Source organism: Podarcis vaucheri (genome assembly GCF_965113315.1).
Source record: "Podarcis vaucheri genome assembly, chromosome: 15".
Lineage (NCBI taxonomy): Eukaryota > Metazoa > Chordata > Lepidosauria > Squamata > Lacertidae > Podarcis > Podarcis vaucheri.
Window position 1 is genome coordinate 22,258,239 of NC_138753.1, and position 27,081 is coordinate 22,285,319.

At 44.2% G+C, this 27,081-nt stretch overlaps 1 protein-coding gene and 1 long non-coding RNA gene across 2 annotated transcripts in view; one reads left to right on the forward strand and one right to left on the reverse strand.

Annotated features, from left to right (window-relative positions):
* GRAMD1B (GRAM domain containing 1B) overlaps window positions 1-27,081 on the reverse strand; it is a 216,095-nt gene that overhangs the window by 147,578 nt on the left and 41,436 nt on the right. The window lies entirely within an intron of this gene.
* On the forward strand, window positions 63-23,424 carry LOC309519893. The gene is made up of 2 exons (XR_014214058.1): window positions 63-295; window positions 22,876-23,424. It is a non-coding gene; the product is annotated as an uncharacterized lncRNA (long non-coding RNA).

Below are 27,081 nucleotides of genomic sequence, written 5' to 3' on the forward strand. Positions count from 1 at the left end.
CCAGATGTCCCACCCTGCCGAAGGAGGGGAAAGTTGGTGACCTCCAGCGTAGGCCTTCAGCTGTTGCTAAATAGTTTTTTGTGTGTGCCTTATTTGAAGTCAAGGGAGGTAGGAGAAGGGGGGCAGGCAAAAGCCAAGGAGAAGCTAACAGGCTGCAGCACTAAATGGCTTTCCTTTTTGAAATTTGAAGCAACCTAAAGGGAAAAAGCAAAAGCAAAGTCTCCAATAAAACTCCTAGAATCTGGAAGAAAGCCAGAAGATGAGCCGGGAAATTCCTGGATGAGATCTGTACACGGTAAAATTGGCTGAGTTTTGTCTAACACAAAATTAAAGAGGTCCTTGAGGGGCAAAATGTCCAAGGGACTGCAGGGGAGGCAAAAGAGTTTCAGTGAGCCTGGGGGCCATTATTGCGTACGTACACATCACATATTCCTGCAGAAGTGTCCAAATAATGTGAAAGACAGAAAGAGAGGTTTCAGGGTGAAGGGCTGCTTCCAAAATGACATGCTATGCTGACAGCATTTCAGAAAGACTGGCAGATGACATGCAAATACATCTAAGCACATAAGACGGGACAGTGGGAAACACCACGACAAAAGCCCTAGATACTATAAAGCAGTGCAAAAGAGAAATGGATCTCTTCCAAGCATAACTTCAGATGGTAGTGAAAGAAACAAATACAAAGATGCTGGAAAACTCAAGAGATCCACAGCCACGGTTCTCCCTTGATAGCTGCAGCCTACTTTAGTTGTAGTCCATCACAGATCTCCCAGCACAGATGAAACTCTTTCTCAGACAAATACATTATTCTGTCATTCAATGAAAGGCAAGTACGTAAGGAGATAATATCTGCATTCTCAGACTCCCTTTGTGACTGGGTTGACTCAAGTAAAGGGAAAGAGAGTAGTATGCATTATCTTAGTGCTTCACAAAAATTCATTTGAGCAATTTCCTCCTTGCAAGGAGCTGTGAGTAATTTTAAGCCGTCAAACCTAACCCTTGTGGGGCCCCGACACATGCTGCCTAGCAGCTGATGCACTCTTGCTCCTTGCAGATGCTGTTTTCGCTTTCCTAATTGCTTCTCTGTGGTCAGTGGCCACCTGTGTCACTTGCTCCTGACCAATGTTTATTTGCGGAATGCTCACTACGGCGAACAGAACAGGGCATCTGAGCATCAAGTCAGGAGTTTGTAAGGACGCCTCCTGGAGAGGCAAATGTCGAAAACAATAGAACTAGATGCATTTCACGAGCAGGTAGGAACTCCTAAGGAATCCAGCCTTGCAGAAAAGTCAACAAAGGGAACAAGACATGACAGTGTTACGCTGAACAAACAGCTCTGCAGAGGTGGATTTGGTCCTCCAAGAGCATGTCAAAACAGTACAGTGGTACCTCCAGTTACGAACTTAATTCGTTCCGGAGGTCCGTTTGTAACCCAAAACTGTTCTGAACACGAGGCACGCTTTCGCTAATGGCGCCGCCGGCACGCCACTTCCGCTCGCATCCCAGGGCAAAGTTCGCAACAAGAGGCATCTACTTCCGGGTTAGCGGAGCTCGTAACCCAAAGCATTCGTAAGGAGGGTGGTACCTAACACAAGGTTCCACTGTAGCTTCCATCATGGGTGTTTGAACGCAGTCCTAAAAGAAATGGAGGGGAAAGAAAGTATTGTGCGGAAATTACCAACTAGTGGGGTATTTTTATACTGCAAGCACAGTTTGGGTCTGTGCCCCTCACACCGATGTTGCAAGTCCCCAGCTTCTCATTTGCACACTGGGTTTTGTTTTGTTTTTTTCAAAAGTGTCACACTGGGTTTTGTATGACACTCACCACTTGCAAGTGACTCCTAGCCACGATAGCTTTGCTCTGCGTCCATGGCAGGAGGCAGTAATGCTTGCAGGTCCTGCTAGTGGGTTTTCCCCAAGCTTCTGGTTGGCCACAGTGAGAACAGAATGCTGGACTAGATGGGCCACTGGCCTGATACCAGCAGCCTCTTCTTACAGTATGTTCTTAAGTGTCAAAAGTACAAGAAAGAAGTTGTGGTTTTGAGAGAATGCTAGGAGTTCCTGTGAAAAATCGCTAAGTCCTTCATGGAACACCCACTTCCCAGGTTCCTTGGTTGGGAGCTGGGAGAGTTAAATGGCTCTGAAACATATCTAGATCCATACTGAGGATACAGCCTTAGAAATAAGCAGTGAATCACAGCAACCCAAAATTTGCTGCAATCATTGGACGGGTGGGTACATAACAAAACCACCGTGCTGTTTTATGGTGAATAGGTAATCTTTTAGTTTTATCATTTTGATGAAAAGATGGTTTGAGGACTTCTAGCAGGCTGAAAGACGGAATCAATGAAAAATTAAATGAAAGAATAAATTAATAGGCATGTCTCCCCTGCCCCCAAGTGGATTCTTCCATTTCTTGCTTTGATTATTATTCCCAAAACAGTACAAGGTGTTCTTGCTACTAGAAGTTTTCTAAGCAGATTTTGTCATTACTAGGCAACGCTTACTTATGCCATAACATTCGGTGTCACTTTTTAATTTTGGATAGAGGACACTGGACACCTGTCTGATGCTCTTTGAAATCCAGGAGCTGTGTAACAAGAGAGACAGTACAACCTTCCTCATGATAAGGCGTGAAAAATACCAGTGACAAGCGCTGAGGGAGGGCAGAGAGTTCTTGCTTTTTAAGGGGGAAAAGACTGGTGCTACTGCAAAGATTAGTAATTTATTTATTCTTTAAAGTATAAAGCTAAAGCAAAGTCTTGCTTGTAAGCACTGGTCCCACAGAGCAGGGCACACAGCACTTTTATTTGAAGCAACTAGCATTTAAAACACTGAATGCAACCAGCTTGTGAATCATACTGGAGTCTTTGTCAGCTGAAATAGGCAGGAGAAGGGGAAAACATTATAGTACTGGATTGTGCTCTTTAACTATAGTTGCAGATTTTTCAGCACCAAGACAGAGCAAGTTTGTTCCATATTGAGACAACAGAGTCCAGAAACTTGGGTGGGTAAATCTGCTGCCTGGGACAGTCATATCTTCTTTTCTGAGCATCTATGGGTGGGGCATCATCATCATCATCATCATCATCATCATCATTATTATTAGTCCTGCATGTCTCAAAAGCTTGCTTTCAGCTGTAAGCCGCCCAGAGTGGCTGGGGAAACCAGGTGGGCGGGGTACAATTGTTATTAGTAGTAGTAGTAATAGTAGTAGTAGTAGTATTAGATGATGATTATGAGTCCTGCATGTCTCAAAAGCTTGCTTTCAGCATTTTAAGCAGTAATAATCTTACAAGAGCGGGACGCGGGTGGCGCTGTGGGTAAAACCACAGTGCCTAGGACTTGCTGATCATATGGTCGGCAGTTCAAATCCCCGCGGCGGGGTGAGCTCCCGTCTTTCAGTCCCAGCTCCTGCCCACCTAGCAGTTCGAAAGCACCCTTAAGTGCAAGTAGATAAATAGGTACCACTTTATAGCGGGAAGGTAAACGGTGTTCCGTGTGCTGCGCTGGTGCTGGTGCTGGCTCGCCAGAGCAGCGATGTCACACCGGCCACATGACCCGGAAGTGTCTGCGGACGGCGCCGGCTCCTGGCCTCTAGAGTGAGATGAGCGCACAACCCTAGAGTCTGACAAGACTGGCCCGTATGGGCAGGGGTACCTTTACCTTTAATCTCACAAGAAAACAGATTCTCTTGCTCTTCAAATGGCTAGTTTTAACCTGCCAGTGATGGAATGGGACTATCACTTCCCTTTAGAGATCTAGATTGTTTGAGACAAGACCCACCCTACACCCCTAATTTATGAAAGCAACCACAAAGTGATTAAATAGCTAGCTAATCTGGGCAAGAAACCTTCTACACCTGTTTGCCTGGGCAGCCATGTGGGGTGCACATGGTTTCTGAGAAACACACTGGATCTAAAACGCATTTACCTTAGAGCTGGTAGTTTTGGGTAACTGAAACAGAGATGTGTCTTTGTGGACTCTGGAGGCTACACTGATTCTGCTTTCACTGATTATGAATGCCAAGTAAGATTTTTGCAGAGTGCTCATGTCTCTTATGGAAAGCGTCCCATGAAAGACAGCTTTGAACTTCCCATTACTTAAGGAGAAGAAAAAAAAGACAGCATCAAAAACAGAGGGGGATTCCTGACATATATTTGCATGTGCAAATCAGCCTCTGCAGCACAGCCACTGTGGCACCAAACACTGGCAGTAGTACTGAACTCTCATTATATTGAGCCCTGTCTCTGTGAGGAGCTAGCCTGCCCCTCCACATATATGCAGCTCCACTCCATACATTTAAAGTGCATTCAGTGCACCTTTAAAGCACACTATAACCCCCAAAGGGACGTGGGTGGCGCTGTGGGTTAAACCACAGAGCCTAGGACTTGCCGATCAGAAGGTCGGCGGTTTGAATCCCCATGACGGGGTGAGCTCCCATTGCTCAGTCCCTGCTCCTGCCAACCTAACAGTTCGAAAGCACGTCAAAGTGCAAGTAGATAAATAGGTACCACTCTGGCTGGAAGGTAAACGGCGTTTCCGTGCGCTGCTCTGGTTCGCCAGAAGCAGCTTAGTCATGCTGGCCACATGACCCGGAAGCTGTACGCCGGCTCCCTTGGCCAGTAAAGCAAGATGAGCGCTGCAACCCCAGAGTCGGTCACGACTGGACCTAACGGTCAGGGGTCCCTTTACCTTTATAACCCCCAAAAAGAATCCAGGTAACTGTAGTTTTCCCATAACAATCCTATGATTCCCACTAGGGTTAACAAACCATCATTCCCAGAATTCTCTGGGGGAAGCCTTGTGCTTTTAATAGGAATTGGGTGTGCTTTAAATGTATGGGTGGGGACATACCCTCAATTTACTACAGCTGTTATTGAGAGAACAAGTCAATGCCAAAAGGGGTTAATGATTTGGGGAGGGAGACTAAAAAGAGGGGCAGGGGAGAAGAACAGGAACTCTGAACTGTTTCAGTGTAAGTAAAAAAAAAAGTGAACACTCCCATAAACTATATATTTTAAAAACTAATTGGGTTAAGAGCTGCTTTCAGTCTTATGTGTAAAAAATGTCCTTTAAAGATGCTCTTTTTTCACCTAGCTGTTTTGAATGTTGTTGTTAAAGCAGAAAATTAGAGACATAATTGAAAATATCCCCACCACAGCATACCCATTACTCCCAAACTGAGGAAAATCCTCACAGCGCTAAACAGGTTCACACAGTCCATGCTTAAAGCATGTCGTAAATTTCTTTTTATGCTGTAAACTGCTACAGGTTACGCTGTATGATTTTAGATGAAAGTTTCCTTTTATTCCCTGTTTTACTATATAAAGGCCTTTAGCGATATATTGATAACTTACAGATGGTACCTAACACCACGGAAACTAGTGCTGATACGCCCAGGAGCATCACCAAAATGCTGGAGAAGCTGCACCTCCACAGGCACATACCTCCACATGTGGTGGGAATGTCCCCAAATCCAACCCTTCTGGACATCAGTCATGCAAGAAGCATGCAAAATAACTAAGCAGGTATTAGAAGTCACCCCAGAACTGGCCCTACTGAACATCTGACAAGATAATAACGCCCACTCACATTATAAAGTGCTCAAAACCCACCTACTCTCAGCAGCCAGAAGCATCATAGCCAGACACTGGAGAGACCTGTTAGGAGTAAACATGGACCAATGGTATCAAATCGTATGGGAAACAGCGTACAGAGTTATTCCGCCTGGCCTTTGGCTTGGAGAGAATTTAATTCCCTCCCCCTTTTTCTTTTTTCCTTTCTCCTCCTGTGATGAGGCTGCATTTTAATGTTTTAATGTTGCATTTTAACCTTGTTTTTAAGTTGCATTCATTCAACTTGTTTTTATTATTGGTTGTTAGTTGCCCTGAGCCCGGCCTTGGCTGAGGAAGGCGGGGTATAAATAAAAAATTATTATTATTATTACTACTACTACTACTACTACTAAAAAAGCTAGCCAATAAACTGAAACAAATGGGGGACAAATAGAAGACGACACCTTCACTCTGGTATGGTTCCCCTTTATCACATACATAGCCCAACAAGACAATTACAAGAATCCACCGAGAGCATACGAATCCATATGGCTAACCTGATCCAAAAATCCACGCCCTCACACATATAAACGAATCTCACTACAGCCAACCAAAGACAACCAACCACACCCTAGGCCACCCCAACCTCTCTCACCACCAAGGAAATATAACAAGCAAATAGAAAGAGAACCCACACAAGTGATGCTGACCCCATACATACACTATGTAGAATAATAGAAGCATTACACCCCACCCCACGCACCATCCCCCCTCCCCCCTTTCTTCCCAACCTTATACTGCATGAAACACTAATGTCTCGCAACAGATCCGTAGAAAAAACAACTTGTAAAAAGAGAGCATGCATGTATTTTTGTAAACTACGAAATCTTTAATAAAAATTATTATTTAAAAAAACCAGAAAATTGGCTGTCCTGTGAACACTATGTAAAACTTGTTGGCCAGAAATCTCAGTCACATGACCAATGCCCAGTTTGGCCTTCTCTTCTACATTAAAAAGTGATGGAATGTTCTTGCGAAGCAGCAAGAGGGAGGCAGCTGTGCAGTTTAAGCCTTGCTTGTGGAAACACTCCCTGAGCACAAACTAAGAGGAAGAACAAAAGGAATCTGTGCAAGTCCTGTGTCCTGCTCACACGATGTGTGCATTTTGCTTCGTAGCCTGCAATAAATCAGAGTCTCTGTACAACTCGGAACAGCATCTTTTACTGTTGGGTGTATTACAATTCCAGTTATTAAGAGGTGACATTTGCTTCCTGGGTTTCTGTATCACTCTGGTGCTTTCCAAAGAGAGGAGAGGTTGCCCTTCCTTTGAGCACTCAGTAGATCTCTCATACCTGCATAGTACTTTCATCTTGGGTCACAGCACATAGCACACACCATTAATCACAGGGGAACCAGCTTGCAAGTACAAAAGGTCTTTGAGCAGCACATATTCTGCTCCTGTTCTGTGAAAATTCATGCTCTGGTAGCTCTGGTCAGTGGAGCCTTCTGTAGAGAAGCCAGTTGACCACACAAAGAACACACAAATCTTATAACTTGTACCTAGGAATGGATGGACCTGTTTCTGCTTTTCCTGGTCTTAAATTTACCGTTGTTCCTCATATTTCTGCAGCAATTTGTGTTGTGTTTTTTTTAAAAAAAACAATTCTGCATTTCAGTGCAAATTTCTCCTAATATACACATTTTTCCATGCCATTTTGTAAATATACACACTTCTGCAAGTCGTTTCCCATAATATAATTGTGGTGTTGTTGTTCTGATAGATAGAGGAGCAGAGAGAATTTGTCCCTGCTGCATAAATTTCACTACATTTTTATACTGGGTGGAAGGATGGACAATATGCTTTCTCCCTCCTCCACAGAGCCGGCCCACCTGTTAGGTGGCAGAAGCACAGAGGCAGCACCCCACTCACTCTGTTGCTGCTGGAACAGCCCCCCTCACCAGGTTTCAGTAAGAGGGAGACATTCCTGTGTGCCACGTTGCTGATCATTTTCCCTGCCCCTAGGGTGGAGAAGTTGAGTGGCAAGGCCTTGCAAAACCCTTACTGAAACTCAGTGAGAATGGGGTTCTGGCAGTGGCAGAAATGGTGGGGCAGGCAAGGCATTCCAGCAGGGGCAGGGGCAGGAGAGAGCACATACCCATTTTGCCTCAGGTGGCGAAATGGGATGGACCCCCCCCCCCACTAAATCCACCCCCCTCCATCATCCCACTTAAACATGTGCATGCAATTCCTGGTCACCTATGGCTAAATGCAAGGCCATTTGGGGCCATTGTATATGACCATTCTGCTCAGATTTTTACTTTATTTAAAAATATTCCTTAACTCCTCTTATTCAGAAGGTTGTGGTGTGGTGTTCAAAAGTGTGAAAATAATTCGCACAGCGCATTAACAAAATATTTAACAAAAGGAACAAACAAGCAAGCAAACAACTAAACAGAACAAAGCACTAAGGGGCGGAAAAGGCTGCTCTGACTCAAATTTCACCCAAAATGCTTGTGCAAAAAGGAGGGCCTTACTTAATCTGGGCTTGGGGAGTTTTCTAGCAATCTTGCCAGCCTGCTTCCCTGGCAGTGAAGTCTGGGAAGTTCTCCCTTCTGCAACTGCGAGTTTCCTTTTACACATCAAGTGCAGCCACAGTTTTCAAGTGATGAGCATTTTGCTAAGCAGATGTTAACAAAAGGGATGGCTGTGAATCAATCCTAAGCATCTCCCTTTAGCTGAACTCCCAACTGCCGGGGCTTTTCCTTTGCAAAGATGGGAGGTGTGCCAAGTAACATGCGAGGCACCAAACGCCTTGTCCATAAGGGAGCCATTGCTCTCATTTCCCCTCTGCACAGAGCTAATAAGCTGAAATGTTTAAAACTTGATCTGAACTCCCATGAGCCACAGAGCCAGGGAAGGAGCCAGACAGTTCCTGCCTCCCAACGGGTAAACTCGTTTTGTAATAAGCATGTAGAAATTGCTTCCTAAATTCCACTTCTATCCATCATCTCCCTGTTACCCACAATCTCAGCAGAGGGACCATTAGAGGAAATTTCCGAAATGAGTTAAGTGCCTGGGTGGCAGAGAAGGCATTTTCTCTTCCAGCTCTTCCTTCAGAAGGGAGCTGCTTGGGAAATATTTTAAAGACAAGTGAAAAATAAAAATCCTCTTGCACTCACTTGTTTAAATGTGGGGGGGACCCACCCCACAGAACAGCCAGGGAAGCCACCTACAAGCTATATTTCAGAAGCGTAGCCAATGTAGTACAGTAGGGCCAAGGGCACGTCCCTGGTATAGGAATGTGGCAGAGTTCCCATCACCTGGTCCTCCAATATTCCAGCATCACTGTTCTCTGAATCCACAATCCCTTTCTCCGTCTTTAGTTACTTGGCACAGGTTAGGCAGCCCTACATCAATATAATTTATCCTGCTTAACAGCACAAGTTTATCAAGCTGCTCTGATCATTTAATGGGTGAAACCCTACTATGTGTTATCCTAACAGGAACCCCAAGAAGTAAATTAGGGTGAGAGATAGTTACTAGTCCAAGCTTCACCCAGTGAGCTTCATGGCTGAGAGAGAACTGAAACTTTTGTCCTAGTGTGGTACTGTAACCACTACACCATGCAGACTCTTGAAAGAATGGGAAATAGTTTCAAAATGGGAAGTATATGGGAAATTTGTGTATTTTGTTATTATGACACAGATAATCCAGGTTCAGGGTGAGCAAACAACTTCTAAAAACCTAACAAGATTAATTGCATGTACTGTGTGCCCATGTTTTACCTATTATAAACATTAAGGGTGATTTCAAGGGCCAAAAGACCCAATGGATGTGGTGATGGTGGACTGTGGTCTACTGGTGGAGCACTGGCCAGTTTCCAGAGGACCATCTTGCAACTGCTAGCTGCCATGAATTGCACCCAATGTTAGTCATCCTCAAGAATAGCCCTGCTGAAATTAACAGACATGACTAATTTAGTTCCATTAATTTCAAATGGTCGTTGAATGCAGTTCTATGATTCTTGTGAACTTCGCTGAACAAGCAGACTTGCTGGTCTGATTTAGCAAGGCAGATCTCGTGTCCTTAAGCAAAGAGGAAACTCACTTGACAAGGATGAGTTATGAATACAGGGATAAATTGGGAGGAAAACAAGCTCCAAACCAATCCACTTGGGTCCACAGACAATTTGTTTCTATGTTTTTGGATGGGTGGATCAAACGTCACTTTCTGCTACTCCCCTTGCCATACCCACTACTTTCTTAGGCTTTCATTTCTCTTCCAAGCCATTCTCCCCCTCTTTCTCTCGCTCCCTGGATCCCTCAGATTTGCACAAAACCAGGAAACTGCACAAACCACATTTAAAAGTCAGCACCAGATACTGAGCAGCAAATTTATCTGAAAAGTGTGTGCTGAGAATTTACAATCGCTTTTATTTGTTTTACCGATGTGGTGGTAAGTATTCCTGGCATGCTCCTGAATGTAGATAGATGATAGATATATAGATGATAGACAGACAGACAGACAGACAGATGGCTGACTATCGCTTTTGTGCACTTCCTGGGTAGATTTTCAAAAAATAATAATAATAATGGCACATGCACAGTTATCTGTGTGCATGCCCCATCAACACAGCATAATCAACACATCAGAAGAAAGGGACAAACACAAGAAGGAAGACCCACTGATGGGAATGAGAAAGACCCCAGTTGCATCTCATGTACAAATCTCAATACTGTATGCATGACTGTGGACTACTCCAGTCTAATTCGAATGGGGGGGGAGTGGATTAACAGCTAAATAATGCTCAAATGTGAACAAGCCCATTGCTGACCCTTTGCCTGGCTGCAGTATGTAGACGGAAACAGTTGCACAACCATGGATAGCAAAGAGCAACCTCCTCCTGTGTTGCCGAGGCAACCAGATAAAGCAAGCTGCTAGCTAAGCAAGCTAGCATCTTTCCATTCCTTATCAGCCAGTGCCTGACTACCCTTTAGTACTTTAGTACTTTTACTAAGCAATTACTCTTTAGTGCGCTTTCTTCTACAGTTTTGCTGAGTAGAATCAGTGACATCAGCAAGAAATACTCTAAATGAAACAGAAATTAGATCTGATAAATTCACAAATAAGTTTCTATTTGAATTAGGGGCAGTTCTGTGCTAAGTCCCCGGCCCTAAGTCCCCTGGAGTAACTAGCTCACCCTGGTTGAGCCAGGCTTAAGGTGGGTGAGCCAAGGCTGGTATAAGTCCACAAAAGGGATGTATTGGCAGGGTGGCGGGAGCAGAATGTGGACATGACCCTAAACTCATTTAGCTTGGTCAGGCCTAGCAACCCAGCACAGATTACTATTTTAAAGGCTTGTTTTCCAGCTGGCAGCATTAGTCAGTGCAGCAGCAGCCTCACTGCTGAACAGGGTTTAGATCTGGCATAACTTTACACTGGCTTAACTTACACCAGTTTCTTGTACAGTGGTACCTCAGGTTACAGGTGCTTCAGGTTACAGACGCTTCAAGTTACAGACTCCGCTAATGCAGAAATAGTACCTCGGGTTAAGAACTTTGCTTCAAGATGAGAACAGAAATCGTGAAGCAGCAGCGCGGCGGCAGCGGGAGGCCCCATTAGCTAAAGTGGTACCTCAGGTTAAGAACAGTTTCAGGTTAAGAACAGACCTCCAGAATAAATTAAGTTCTTAACCCAAGGTACCACTGTACAGTACATAGGACTGTTCTCTCTGTTTCACAAATTCTGGGTAGAAACATTGTTACTCGCCAGCCCTCATTCAGTCAGTCTTCACGCTATGCGATCACCTCTAGAGAATGTATGGGTGTGTATATCACAGGAGCTAAAATAAGGGTACAGTATCTGGGATAGAGGGACGCAGGTGGCACTGTGGGTTAAACCACAGAGCCTAGGGTTTGCTGATCAGAAGGTCAGTGGTTTGAACCCCCATGAGAGGGTGAGCTCCCGTTGCTCGGTCCCTGCTCCTGCCAACCTAGCAGTTCAAAAGCACACCAGTGCAAGTAGATAAATAGGTACCGTTCTGGTGAGAAGGTAAACGACGTTTCCGTGCACTGCTCTGGTTTGCCAGAAGCGGCTTAGTCATGCTGGCCACATGACCCGGAAGCTGTACGCCGGCTCCCTCGGCCAATAAAGCGAGATGAGTGCGGCAACCCCAGAGTCGGTCACGACTGGACCTAATGGTCAGGGGTCCCTTTACCTTTACTATCTGGGATAGACGTGATGTTCTTTTAACCCTCTTGGTATTGAGCCATAGCATAAATATGAAACACCCTAATATCTAGTGTTCCCTTATCCACAGACCACAGTAGATGCTTTTGGGGAGGCTGGCCAGAACTTTTTGAAGTACTAACTGTGCAGACATGTGATTTACTCAGGAACATTATGGCATTTTCTGCCTCGTTCCCAGTTCACATCCATAGGCGAATACTATGGCAATTAATAACCACTGATTAATATGCTGGCTGTCAGCCTTGGCTAAACAAGGTCATAGGTTTTCTAAGGCTGTACGTCAAGAACAAACGTGATGTTGTGCCTGTCGTAGCTTACATAACCGGGCCTCTGTGCTGCACCTGACCTATCGGGCATCCAGATTCATGTCTTAGAATCAGTCCTAACCCTCATATGCAATACTCACTTCATTTCCCCCTTCCACTTTTGCCTGTTGATATAAAAGAAAGCAGGATCCCAAGCAGTGCTGGCAAATAAAATGGATGACACTTAAAGGATATTAAGTGCTGCCAAGCATCATTTTTCACACTTTGGATTTCTGATATTTTATTTAAGCTGTGCCTTGGGTTCTCTTGGCTGCCGTGAGTATTAATACACTTTAAAATTGAAAGCAAAGAGGCAAATATTCATCTCAAAAGTTGATTTCACGAAGACCAATAAGTTATTCCTCAGACATTGCCACAGGGATAGGGGAAAGTGTCTATGTGGGTGCCTGTATAATGGAAATATGGTCTATTTGTGTGGCTGCGACTGAGGAAAGGACAGAAAGGCAAATCTTATATCATAAACATTTAATGTGCTGAAGATGAATAGTATAATTAACAGTGGCATACCTATCAAGTGCCCAGGAAAAAACAGGACATCCCATATTTTGTGCAAGATCGCGGCAGCCACTTTGCATTCTGCACTTTTGTGCTATGTTCTCACCCCGAAAGAAGCACATTTTGGGGGTGAGAGCAAGGCACAGATCATGTGACTTGCCTGGAAGCACATCCCAGAAGATGCATGTCCTGGGTCCGAAAAAGTTGGATGGTATAATTATTTATTTATGTATTTATTTATTTAGTTAGTTAGTTATACCCCACCCATCTGACTGGATTTCCCCAGCAATTTTGGGTGACTCCCAACAGAATATTAAAAACACGATAAAACATCAGACATTAAAAACTTCCCTAAACAGGGCTGCCTTCAGTTGTCTTACTTTTCTAAAAGTAAGATTGTTGACATCTGATGAAAGGGAGTTCCGCAGGGCGGGTGCCACTACTGGGAAGGCCCTCTGCCTGGTTCCCTGCAACCTCACTTCTCACAGTGAGGGAACTGCCAGAAGGCCTTCGGTGCTGGACCTCAGTGTCCAGGCTGAACAATGGAGGTGGAGACGCTCCTTCAGGTATACTGGGCCAAGGCCATTTAGGGCTTTAAAGGTCAGCACCAACACTTTAAATCGTTCTCAGAAACGTACTGGGAGCCAATGTAGGTCTTTCAAGACCGGTGTTATGTGGTCTCAGCGGCCACTTCCAGTCACCAGTTTGGCTGCCACATTCTGGATTATGCAGTGGCCTTTTCTGTATAGTCAACAAATTTCATCTTAAAATTAAAAACATAAAAGTCAAGCTGAATTTATTGTAGTGGCATCTCAATTCTGTTGCTGACACTGTATATGGTTCTGGAAAACTCTTGCAAAAAGATTTATTTTGCCACTAGTGTGATTAAGCACAAAAGAGCATAAGAAAAGCCAGTGGCCCATTGTTGTCCAGTACAGTGGTACCTTGGGTTACATACACTTCGGGTAGTCCAGTACAGCGGTACCTTGGGTTACATACACTTCGAGTTACATATGCTTCAGGTTACAGACTCCGCTAATCCAGAAATAGTACCTCGGGTTAAAAACTTTGTTTCAGGATGAGAACAGAAATCATGCTCCGGCGGCGTGGTGGCAGGAGGCCCCATTAGCTAAAGTGGTGCTTCAGGTTAAGAACAGTTTCAGGTTAAGAAGATACCTCCAGAACAAATTAAGTACTTACCACTGTATCCTGCTCTCACAGTGGCCACCCAGATGCGGGAAACCCACAAGCAGGGACCAAGCAGAAGAGCATTCTCTCCTGAGGTTTCCAGTAACTGGCATTCAGGAACATTACTACCACTGACCATAGGGTCACAGCCTAGCCAGCAAGGCTAGTAGCCATCAGTAGACTTCTCTTCCATGATTTTGTCTAATCCTCTTTTAAAGCCATCTAAGTTGTATGGCAACACTGACTCCTGCGGGAGCAAGTTCCATCGTTTAACTAGGCAATGCCTGACACAGGCATTGTGTCTTTCCCGTAGCTTTCTCGTAGCTAGGAGATGGGGCTTCAGTGTGTGCCCATAGATCTATTTGCATTTCCCAATGGAAGGCAAATATTTATTTTATAAAGCATTAAAAACAGCAGGTAACAAGTGGATGAGAACAGTATGCAAAAGAAGACAGCATATGTAAAGTTACTTAATTTGTATGATGTACACAAGTCGCCTCATTTAACTTTTCCTGGTTTTGCTATTTTTGTCCTTGCCCAGAGTATGTCCAGACCTCCCTACTGCTGCTCTCTGGTGGCTCAGTTATTGCAGACAGTACAGTTATTGCATTTGAAGAGAGCAGCCCTTCAGTTTGCAGATGGCTCTTCTACCCTGCTCCACAAAGAGCTGGTGATCCTTACGTTTTCGGTATAATTTAAAAGTGTGACAGGATGAGCTCTAGTCCAAGACTGAAGCAAAAGGGGGGGAAAGCATCAATATTGCTTTAGACAAATAAGTAAACTGAAGACAAAGGCCCTTGGTGTATTCTTAAATGATTGCACATCTTCCTCCTGTTCTCACAAATGTCCTGTAGCCTTAAGTCAGACTATTATACAATCTAGATTGCAACAGACCCCTTTATCATTCCTGCATTTATTCAGGAAAGGGTCGCAGCTTAGGGGTAAGGGTAAGGCCCCAAATTCAATCCCTGTCATCTTCAGGTGAGAGATGTCTGAAACCCTGGAGAACCATTGCCAGCAAGATGAATTAATGGTCTGATTCAATATAAGGCAGCTTCCTGTGTTCCTATGTTCCTGTTTAGGTTGAGCTATACTAAAAGGCATGGGGAATTATAATAAAATTACTAATACTTTTTTAAAAAATGAATATACTGCTAACATTCCCCTTGGGCTAAGTTATCCGTTGCTAGCAGATGCCTTTCTAGATTACAGATTTTTTAAGTTTCAGATTCCAAATTGCTGACTGGAATGCATGCATTTTGTAAAATTCTCTCGGGGTGGTTTACATCACTGCAATTATAGTTTTAGCGATAACAGAATAAAAATGTGATAAAAAATAAATTCTGCAGTGCACTGACAACAGTAATAAACCAGCAACGCTAAAAAGACACACATCCCAGAATGTAAAACCCAAAATGCCATTTGTTGCGTAGGCCTCACAAAACAAATAGGTCTTCGAAGCCCTTCTGAAGGACTGGTGTGTGTGCTAGCCTTTCAGAAGTCAGCTGGTGATGAATTCCAAAGGCATGGGGGATACCACTGAAAAGGCCCTTTTGCTCATGGAAGACAATTTCATTGATCTTGGTGGCAGGCAAAGGAGGAGGACCTCTGTCATTGATTTTGATGTGTGGGCAGTTAGATGTGCCTTCAACTACTGGTAACTGTTCGAGGCTTCAGAGGTTAAAATCAGGACTTTAAATAAGTAGGTGTTAGCAACAGTACATTTTGTCAAGTTGATAACACATTGTATGTAGAACCGTCATGCTTCTCTAGTACAGTGGTGCCTCACAAGACGAAAAGAATTCGTTCTGCGAGTCTTTTCGTCTTGCGATGTTTTTCGTCTTGCGAAGCACGGTCCGTCGCAACTGCGCCTCTTCAAGCGGCTTTTAAAAAAAAGCGCAAGACGTTTTCGTCTTGCGAAGCAAGCCCATAGTGTGGTGTAGTGGTGTAGTGGTTAAGAGCGGTAGTCACGTAATCTGGGAAACCGAGTTCGCGTCTCCGCTCCTCCACATGCAGCTGCTGGGTGACCTTGGGCCAGTCACACTTCTGTGAAGTCTCTCAGCCCCACTCACCTCACAGAGTGTTTGTTGTGGGGGAGGAAGGGAAAGGAGAATGTTAGCCGCTTTGAGACTCCTGAAGGGGAGTGAAAGGCGGGATATCAAATCCAAACTCTTCTTCTTCATAGGGAAATTTGTCTAGCGAAGCAACGCAAAAACGGAAAACCCTTTCGTCTAGCGAGTTTTTCGTCTTGCGAGGCATTCGTCTTGCGGGGCACCACTGTATATCTTTAACCAAAAGAGCAATTGCCCTGTTAGCTTTTTAATCAGTGGAAGAGAGGAAGATTTCTGAGTAAACGAATACATTATGTGTTGTCCTCCAGCATCGCTGAACTTTCTCCCCCATCAGCCTTGGCTGCTGGCTATGCTGATGGGGACTAAGGGAAGTTGGAGTCTAACAGCATTTGGGTGTGGGGGAACACAGGCTTCCCCATTCCTGAAGTCCAACCTTCAACCATACATAATAGTAGTTGCTGGGGTACTCTCAAAATGACCTTCATAATGAGCATAGGAGTGTTATAACCATCTCACTATTTTAATCTATCAAAACGACCAGCACAGGGATGAATGTTTTGATCCATGTTTCTAAACAGTGCCAGATTTACGTGTAAACTAAACAAGCTATAGCTTAGGGCCACACTCTCTTGGGGGCTGCCAAAAAATTTAAAGGGGAAAAAGTGGATGTACATTTCCAAAATATAAGATAAAAAACAGATAAAATAAAACCTACAGTGTTTTGTGTTGTGTATGGACCTATTGGGTCCATAAATTACCATATAGCATATATTCAACACAAAAAATAGCGACAATTTGTTGTTGACAAAGGACAGCTGGACATATAAAGGGCCCCATTACCTTCAGTAGTTTAGGGCCTCATCAAACATAAATCCCGCCCTGCTAAACACACACATTTGTTTCCAACCATGTGCTAATATGAAGTCTAGAAGCAGGCTCTTATCTTGCCTCTGGAAGGCTCTTAGCTTCAAGCCTCCAGGGTACAGATGTAGAGAATCGTTACTGTTCTCTTGCAGTGTGCTGTAACCTCGCCATGCTTGACGCACATTCTAGAGAGGAAGGTCAAGAAAAGCTCCTCCACCGGATACAGATTTTCCATTATTTCTCCCCTTTTTGCTTTAACCTCTACCTGGGGAGTGTGCATCCCTTTCATATATTTCTCAGCAACTTATCTTGGATTTCTAATCAACCACATAGCAGCTATTCATCCGTAGCTTGATGACGTTCCTTCAACTATGTGGTTTAATTATGGTAGAAAGAGACCAGTCATATTCTTTCTTACGGCAGTACTGGGTGTTCTGAGACTATATCAGATGCATCTGAAGGGGACGAAGGTTTATGAGTAGGTGTTAGCAGACAGCACATGCAGAGGAGCTTGAGATACAATCAGCCATGTGCATAGAGGACTGAGGAGGGGACAAGGTTTTAATTAGGGTTCGGGAGAGGATATCTCTTACTTTAGTCTGATCAGAAAAAGCTCTTATTGAAGGTCATTTTATGCAGATAAAACTTTATAGCATGTTGTCTTCCAGGCATACAGTGGTACCTCGGGTTAAGAACTTTATTCGTTCTGGAGGTCCGTTCTTAACCTGAAACTGTTCTTAACCTGAGGTACCACTTTAGCTAATGGGGCCTCCTGCTGCCGCCGCGCCGCCAGAACACGATTTCTGTTCTCATCCTGAAGCAAAGTTCTTAACCCGAGGTACTACTTCCAGGTTAGCAAAGTCTGTAACCTGAAGCGTCTGTAACCTGAGGTACCACTGTACAAGGAAGTAACATCAGTACAAGCTCAAGGATAACAGCTAAGGGGCCAGCCCTCTCTGTTAAAGCTGTTGCCAGTAGACTATTGGCAAATTCAAAGCCACACCCCCTCACAGCCAGTGGCACAGCATAGGGGGGCCAAGGCAGAGCCATAGCTCGCAGGGGGGGGGAGGGGGGACTTGCCAAGGGTTTTGCCCTGGGTGAAGCCTCCAGACCAGAGGGGAGCCAGTGAGGCTTTCAGCCTGTGTGTGTGTGTGTGTGTGTGTGTGTGTGTGTGTGAGAGAGAGAGAGAGAGAGAGAGAGAGAGAGAGAGAGAGAGAAAGCGCTTGGGGGTTCCAAACTATATGGTTGTCAAGCCTCTGCTTAAAGACCTCCAAAGAAGGAGACTCCACCACACTCCTTGGCAGCAAATTCCACTGTTGAACAGCTCTTACTGTCAGGAAGTTCTTCCTAATGTTTAGGTGGAATCTTCTTTCTTGTAGTTTGGATCCATTGCTCCGTGTCCGCTTCTCTGGAGCAGCAGAAAACAACATTTCTCCCTCCTCTATGTGACATCCTTTTATATATTTGAACATGGCTATCATATCACCCCTTAACCTCCTCTTCTCCAGGCTAAACATGCCCGGCTCCCTTAGCCGTTCCTCATAAGGCATCATTTCCAGGCCTTCGACCATTTTGGTTGCCCTCCTCTGGACATATATATATTCAAAGTTTCAAAAAAAAATTTTACACACACACTTGTTCATATTAAACCATAGTCCATATCAGTACCTTTATGGGGTTCCCTGAACCCCCAGACTTCCCCCTACCCCTCCCTTGGCTTCCAAAATTTATCTTCCTTTTTAAACTGCACCTAATTACATTTATCTAAATTATTATACTTCAATTTTATCCTTTGTCGTTTTAAGTTGCAAGTGCTCTATATCAACCCTGCTAATGTTTTTAGAATTTTTACAGTGTTCTTTAATATATTCTATAAAGTTATGCCATTCTTTGTTGAATTTGTTATCCTCTCGGTGCCTGATCTTCCCGGTCTGCCTTGCCATTTCCGCATAATCCATCACCTTCATTATCCATTTTTCTTTGGGTGGGGTTCTTTCTTCATGGGCGCAAATTTCTGAGGGGCCTCACGACAGGCTCCCTCATCAAGGCCAGAGCTGGGGAAAAGTAAGCCATGCTCATGCCAGGCCTTCAGGGCTGGGGAGGCAGTGGTGCCCCCTTCTCTTCGTTGTGGAGGCTGAGAGAGAGGGAGGAGAAGGACACTGCCGGTGCCGCTCACCAAGGAGGGGGGAGGAAGGCGGGAAAGCCATGACTGTTTAAAATGGCATCACAGTGCTTTAAATATTTTGTGTGGTTGTGGCCTCAGGAGCATCTGCTTCAGAGTTCCACAAGGCTTCCATCATGCAAATAAAAACAGACATTAATCAACTCCAGAAGCACTGAAGAACCTAATCAAAACCCAGAAATGAAAAACAACAGAAGCAGTGAAATTAGTACTCAAATCTGGAATGTGACTCGTGCCCTGAGATGACAAAGTATCACAGCTGTTGCCGCCGGCATTTCCCATGAGGTGGGGAAATCCAACCGTGGTGTCAGCTCTGACTGCCATCTTCTGCACAAAGCGTGCTTTGGAGTAATTGCAGTAATTAAAGCAGAAGAAAATAACCATTTCTGCTTTGCAGAAACATTCCGCTCCTTGGACAGCTGCAACTTTCTGAATGGGAACCCAAGCACCGCTCACTGTCAGACGGAGCCAGAAACGTGTGACTCACTTGAAAAGACTTGATTATCTTAGAGCGTACCAAGGAGAGGAAGATGAGAAAGGAGTTTGGGAACACAGATGAAAACATACACATGAGTCATCAAAGGGTTATTGCATGCTCGTTTTCTCGACAAAGAGACGCCTGCATCAAGGAATCTAATTCTGTATCAAGAAGTTATGCAGATTGAAAATATTTGCATATATGTGCCAAATTTACATAATTCTGATTGCAGCACTTTTCTTTTTTTGGGGGAGGGGAATAGGAATTGAGCTGGTAGAGAAAGCAAAGAAGAAAAAGAGCAAGAAACCTGTGAAATAGTATCAGCTAGACTACTGGAATGCACTTTGCATGGGGCTGCTTATGAAGATGGTCTAGGAGCTACAGCTGGTTCAAAACACTGGTACTGATGGGGAACCCAGAAAATCCAAACACATTACTCCAATTTTGCACCACTTGTGCACTGGCTACCAATAGGTTTCCAGGTCTGATTCAAAGTTCTGAGATTAACATTTAAGGCTGTAAATGGTTTGGGTCCAGTTTACTTAAAGGACTGCTTTTACCCAAATTCCCCTGCCTCTAAGCTCATGGGGTCTTCTCAAGTGTCTTGTCTGTATATTAACTAATTACAAGAAATAGGGCCTTCATGGTTCTAGCCCCAAATCTATGGAATTACCTTCCAACTGACATGCCTGACCCTTCAATTCTAGCATTTAGGTGATGGACTCTGAAGAGCTTTCTTTTCATGGTTGCCTTTAACTGATACCATAAATAGCTTGCCTCTCTTTTTATATTCTGCCATGCCTGGAATTCTCTTGTGCCTTGTTTTCCTACTACTTCATATATAACTTGTGATGGTACAGTCATCTAGAGACCTAGATTAAGGCTAGGAACCATTTCTAAAAATTCAAAATGGAGCAAGCTTCTTGTTTTAGATGGAACAAGCTTGTTTTGTGCCGCTCCAGAGAGTTGGACCCAAACCAATCGATTCAAATTACAATAAAGTAGATTCTGATAAAGCATTAGGAAGAACTTTCTGGTGGTAAAAGTTCGACAGTGGAAGTGACTCATCAACAGTGGAAGTGATGGTGGAAGTTTCCATCTTTCATTGGAAGTTTTCAAGCAGGGGTTGGATTTGTTTTTAGCAGAGGTTGGATTCTTTAGCTGTGATTCCTGCAATGCAGGGGGCTGGACTAGACGATATACCGTATTTTTTGCTCTATAAGACTCACTTTTTCCCTCCTAAAAAGTAAGGGGAAATGTGTGTGCGTCTTATGGAGCGAATGCCGGCTGCGCAGCTATCCCAGAAGCCAGAACAGCAAGAGGGATTGCTGCTTTCACTGCGCAGCGATCCCTCTTGCTGTGCTTCTGAGATTCAGAATATTTTTTTTCTTGTTTTCCTCCTCCAAAAACTAGGTGCGTCTTGTGGTCTGGTGCGTCTTATAGAGCAAAAAATATGGTATGTTTTTCTACTGTGAATTCTATCAAGGCAGGGGCCGCCAAGCTACGGACTGCAGGCTGGATCTGGCCCAATAGCCCTCAGGATCCGGCCCAGGGATGGTCTATGGATTGGCGATTCTCTTTGTTATTTTTTCCGTTAATTTGGGGGGGCGCTGCCATTCCCCCCCCCCCACACACACTATGGCGCCTCCTCCCTCCTGGCTTCTCCCCGCCCTTCTCCCCACCCTGCGTAGTGGAGGAAGGGGCTGGGCTGAGCTGGCTGAGCGCCATTTTGAGGAGCGCCTCCGGAGCTAGTCAGCCCTTTCGCGCCGCCGCCCTGGTGCTCCTGTGGGCAGTCCGGAGCTCTCCCCGCTGGCTGCGCGGCGGCGATCTAACCTCCACTACCAGCAGGAAGGCTCCGAACTGCCGGAAGGCCTCTGGAAACCTTCCTGCAGTCCGGAGTTCACCCCACCACTGGCACAGTGGCAATTCAGCCTCCACTGCCAGCAGGAGGGCCCCCATCCCACCCCCAAAGCGTGGAAGAGGTGCCGGCAGCAAGAGGCCCAGCAGGTCGCAACACAGCACCAAACCCAGGTGAGGACTCCCCATCCAAACAATGACTCTCATCAGGGCAGATAAGAATATTATCATCATCATCATCATCATCATCATCATCTACAATACTGTCTGGCCTGCCTGGTGCTCTTGCATGGAATGTGTCCTTTTAAAATGCATCTGTGGGTTATTTGCGGGGCCTGCCTGGTGTGCGTAGTGCACATAGGAATTCGTTCATTATTATTTTTCCCCAAAATATAGTCCAGCCCCCGACAAGGTCTGAGGGACAGTGGACCGGCCCCCTGCTGAAAAAGTTTGCCAACCCCTGTATCAAGGCATCAGAGAACACATTGTTTCCACCACTACCACCACGCCTGGGGTAGACAGTTTTCTGGTGGTCAATTCTTAGAGACCTATTTGAGTATCTTCCTTGGGGGGGGGGAGGGTTCCCTAATAAATCCATTACTGAACAGGTCACAAAATAACTGAATGTCTCTTAGACTTGCTATAATTCTTAGCTCTGAACCTGTCACCTCTGTTCTTCTGAGGCTGTGATTATGTACTTTTTATACTTTGTCCTTTTTTGAATGGCTAGTTGACAGTAATGAATATTTGACTGATTGAATAGTCCAGGCTGGAGGTTACCAGAGCGTGGGTAATCATGGCCAGCTCTCCCTGTCTAGAAATAGCCATAGCTGGCACGCATATTAAAGCAAGGGGAAAGGCAATCTTAGCCACTGAGGTCATCTGGGTTCCAGAAGCACCCCCAAACGACACACCTGCTCCTTCAAGGGGAATGCAGCCCCATTAAGAACAGATCATTCTGCCACTTTCCTGACATGGGAACCACCCACCCATAGCAATTCTATATTGTCAGAACTCAGCTTCAGATTCTTGGTCCACATCCAGCCTATTACACATCCAGCTGGTTCTGTACTTGACAATAAAGATTTATTATTATTATTATTATTATTATTATTATTACTTGCATTCTTTCTCCTGGTACTGATGGAACAGAGAGACAGAGTTGGAGCTCATCAACGTACTGGTGATACTGGTGGGGAGTAAGCTGTACTGGGATGAAAAAGTGCTATTTAAGATTCACAAACCACCTGGAATTGGAGCAAACAGTTAAGCAGCAAATGGAACCCAATTAATTGAGGATGCTAAAATCCAAAACAGACTGGGAGGCGGGGAGCATACAAAAGGATCAATGGTGAAACAATTCACTGTAAGCAAGTACACAGAGATGCACTTTGAGCCAAATCCCTAATCCAGGAAAGAGAGGGCCATGGTGGGCAGTTCAGTGTGCAGCAGAAGAGAAAATAGCAAATTTCATGTTGTGAATCATTAGGAACAGACTGAAAATAAATCTGCCCTCCTCATAATGCCTTCGTGTGAATCTATAGCTTGGCTGCATTTAGAAGACTATGTACAGTTCTCATGGTTGTGTTTTTTCATTTTCTAAAGGACACTGCAGACTGGAAAAGGAACAGAAAACAACAGACCAGACATTCTTTTTGCCTGACTGGAATGTGCCCTTGAACTGTGATGATGCCTCCTGCTTGCCTGGATAGAGGATGGAAAGATGTGTGGTTTGTGTATATAAACTTTTTGCATGGCCAAGGCAGGAGTGCCATCAATTGCTCTGCTCATGTTTGCATCTGGTCCTGCCTGGTCTGCAAGTCCCAAAGGTTGCCCACAAGCCCTTGGACTGAAAGGGGCTTCCCCATCTCTGTCCTATATGTTTGGTAATTCTATCTCTAACAATGCTTTCTGTCAGTTTTCTCAAAATATACGTTAAGCTAATGAGCCTGTAATTTCACTTTAAAAAAAATGAGTGTTACACTGGGCACTTTCCAGTTCTCAGGTACAGATCTTAGGTACCACTTACCTATTTTTGTTAAAAGATCAGCAATGCCACATTTGAGTTATTTAATAACTTACAGGTGGATCCCATCCCAATCCAGCAATTTGCCTGTTGTCAATTTGTCAATACAGCCTAGAACTTCAACACTTGTAACCACTACTTGTCTCAGTTCCTGGCTCCTGTCCTGAGAAACTCATCATAAAGATCTTCTGTACATCTTCTGCTGTGTAGACAGATGCAAAGAATCCGTTCAGCTTCTCTGCGATCACCTTTTCCTCCTTTAGCCCACCTTGGACTTCCTTGTCCATCTTCCTTTCTAGCCAGTTTCTGGCTCTGATCATCAGCACAAGGGATTTCAGAGATTCAAAGCACGTTGGATTTCACATCTCCCAGAGAAGCCTATTAGCAAATTGTTGACCAAGCTGTTCAGGTACCTGCACACGTGTTGCTCTCTCTCTCCCCCCCCCACCAGACTCCACTTTTACAGAATAATTTGACAAAGCAGAACAGCTTGAAAACAAGAACCAGCAGATCTGCAACAATGCTCTCCTGCAATTAACCATTGCAGCCCCATAAAAGTCAGACAACGAGCATTTGGTTTACATTCCAAGAGGGGTGATGCACAGAGCAATCTTTCATATGCAAGTCTCAAGAAAATGTAAAGGCTTTGGGATGAATTATGTATCTGATGTTCTTTATATATAGTACAGAACTGTTGAATTATTTAAGATTGCTATGTTTGAATCTCCTGCATTCTGAGAGAACATCAGCATCCACACAACACTAGATATTACACTGAAATATGGGAGATGTTTAGTTTATTACTATGTTGTATATTTTTGTGTTTTTGTATTGTAAAATGCCCTGTGATCCTTGGATGAAGGGCAGTATAGCGTTTTAATACATTAATAATAATAGCAGCTGAAATGTTCCACTAAAATCCAGACAGCAAAGTTTTCTGGAAGGACATTCTCGCTCACACTGATATCTCTTTCTACTCCCACAATTACTGTGATCGATTATGGAGGAAAATGCCAAATTCCTACAACTCCTCTTCTCTGCCTATAATATCACCAGGTCTGAAAACAAATCAGGCACAAACAGGAGGACATAAGTTAAAGTTTAAAGGAAGTCAAAGAAATGCTCAGCTTGGTACATTGAAGCAGTGGCACTCATCCAGTGTGGCTCTAGCTACTAGGCACAGCTAGATGGCAACCTAGGGCAGTGATTTGTGAGGGACAGCATATTTGCCACAGCAGCAAATAAGGCTCTCTTTTATCACCTTCATCTTAATTTACATGCTTCAGCTGCATCCGAAAGATACTGATCTCTGGAGAATGCATCCCTTTAGTAGCAGACCCAGTCATCTGCTGAAATGTTACCACAGCAGCCACAGTTGCACATCCTACATCATCAACATTTCAAATGCCAAAATGCAACAATTTAAACAAAAAACCTGCCGTGTCAACATTCCCGCCACCCATTGTTTCATTATTCCATTCAAATATTCACTGGTGCTTCCACATTGGGTTTCTACTTTCCGCCTGGTTACCGATTTTCCAAAATGTCAAACCACAACATAACAATCCAACCATAAAACAAGTTCAGATTTCGACCTGACACACTGCTAAACATTTCACCAAGATAATATCAAAGAGACACGTTTGCATATCATCTTATTTTTACTATAACCAGTTTGAATTCAAGATGCCATGGGCATAGCCGGGGGGGGGCAGGGGGCAACTCCCCCCCCCAATCAAGCAAAACAACAGAAATACTTAACTAACTGCCAAATCACATCGGTTCTGTGCCCCTAACAAAAGTCCTGCCCCCCCCAACAAAAATCTTGGCACAAGATGGTGATATCATTTGAAGGATACTTGGAAAAACTTGAATGAATCTAAAGATGAAGAAACCAGAACTTTAAACAGATCCTCAATGCAAAGCATGTTGCAGCCCAGAGTTTTACCTTTGTGGGATAGTCTAGCAAGTTCTGCTTCAAATGCAACAAGTATTTTATTCACCCCATGTGTAGAGGGGTGAAGAAAATAACTGTTTTCTGCATGTGTGTGTGTGTGTGTGAGAGAGAGAGAGAGAGAGAGAGAGAACGAGCTAAGGTTGAATGATGTCATTCATGCTCCTAAACATGAGCGAAACAGCCAACTTGCAAAGTGGAGACTTGCACTAAATCTGAGACTGACAAGTCTTAAGGTGAAATTGAGAGCTGTTGCTCCCAAACAAACTTGAAAATTGATGAAGGTTTTGGTGAACCACTTAATTATTTTTTTCCTGCCTTCCGTACCAACTGTAATGTGCTGTGTGGTTTCTAATTGGATTTTTATTTTATTGCTTCTTTTATTTCCTATGTATTTGATTGTAATACAATTAAATGCAATATCAGAAAAAAGAAGCAATAAAATACAATTAAAATCAGTATGACTATTTAACACAGAAATGCCACGGAGCATGATGAAGCTTGCAGACCACTCACTGGTGGTTCACACGGACCACGGTTTAGGAACCTCTGGTCCAGAGAATTTCCTTCTGCAGTTCATCCTGAGGGAGAAGGGCAGGCCAGCTGAAGTCTGAAGATTGGCCCAGCTGGCATAAAACAGGCAAGCAACTGTTAAAAATTTTTTGGCTTCAGTTCCTGCACCAGTACTGTGCCATAGCTGTAGGTTGAGCGAGTAAGGGCTGTCTTTCCCTGATTGCAGATCTACCCCCAGATGCAGTCCATCAGTTGTATACCGTATAGTGGCCTGCCAGGGCCTCTGCATACTTCCTGTTTTGGCTGATGGCCCAGAACTGCAAAATCAGAGAGGGGGAATCACCAAGCACCTGGCAGGCTGCAATGCATGGTTGGTAGACTTTATCTAGCATGGCGGGTCAAAGTTGTACAGGCCTATGAAATGCAAACTCACCTAAATTGATACATTAATGAATGGGTAGGCAAACTAAGGGCCAGGGGCCGAATCCGGCCCAATCGCCTTATGAATCTGGCCTGCGGACAGTGTGGGAAGCACCGTGTTTTTACATGAGTAGAATGTGTCATTTTATTTAAAATGAATCTCTGGGTTATTTGTGGGGCATAAGAATTCATTCCCCATACATAGATGATAGATAGATAGATAGATAGATAGATAGATAGATAGATAGATAGATAGATAGTCTGGCCCCCCACAAGGTCTGAGGGACAGTAGACCGGCCCCCTGCTGAAAAGCTTTGCTGACCCCTGCATTAATGGAAGAAGACATCTTGGTCCCAGGCACAGAGAGAGCAATAACTGTGCATCTGTCGCACTATGAACTAATAATCCAGAAAGCCTCTTAACTGAATGGGTAAATTCACTGCTGAAGGTGGAGCTACACCTAAATGGAAAAAAACACTGGATTCTTTGGTTGAGAATTTCGATTCTGCACCTCCTCTTTCTATTAGCATAAACCTGATCATATTTCCACAATACTATTGCAGGGGAAACGAATGTTTGGCAACAGTTTATACAGAAAGATGGCACTGATTTAAACAACTGGATGACGGTTTCCTTAAATCATAGCAAACATCGTCAAATACAAGATTTCTCACAAGACCCAAACTTCACCAACAGCTTCAGGCCCAGCTTCCAGGCCTATTCCTGGAAATGGTGCTGAGCCCAGGGTAAACAAATCAAATCCAGTCAACCTGAAGGTCTACAACCAACAGAGCCATGCTATCTCATCAAAGGCTGTGCCCAAATGCATCCCCTTGTTATCTCCCTGCAAAAAATGGAGGGGAGGTCAATTTCCTGCTGCTTTATTGACAGTGGTAGG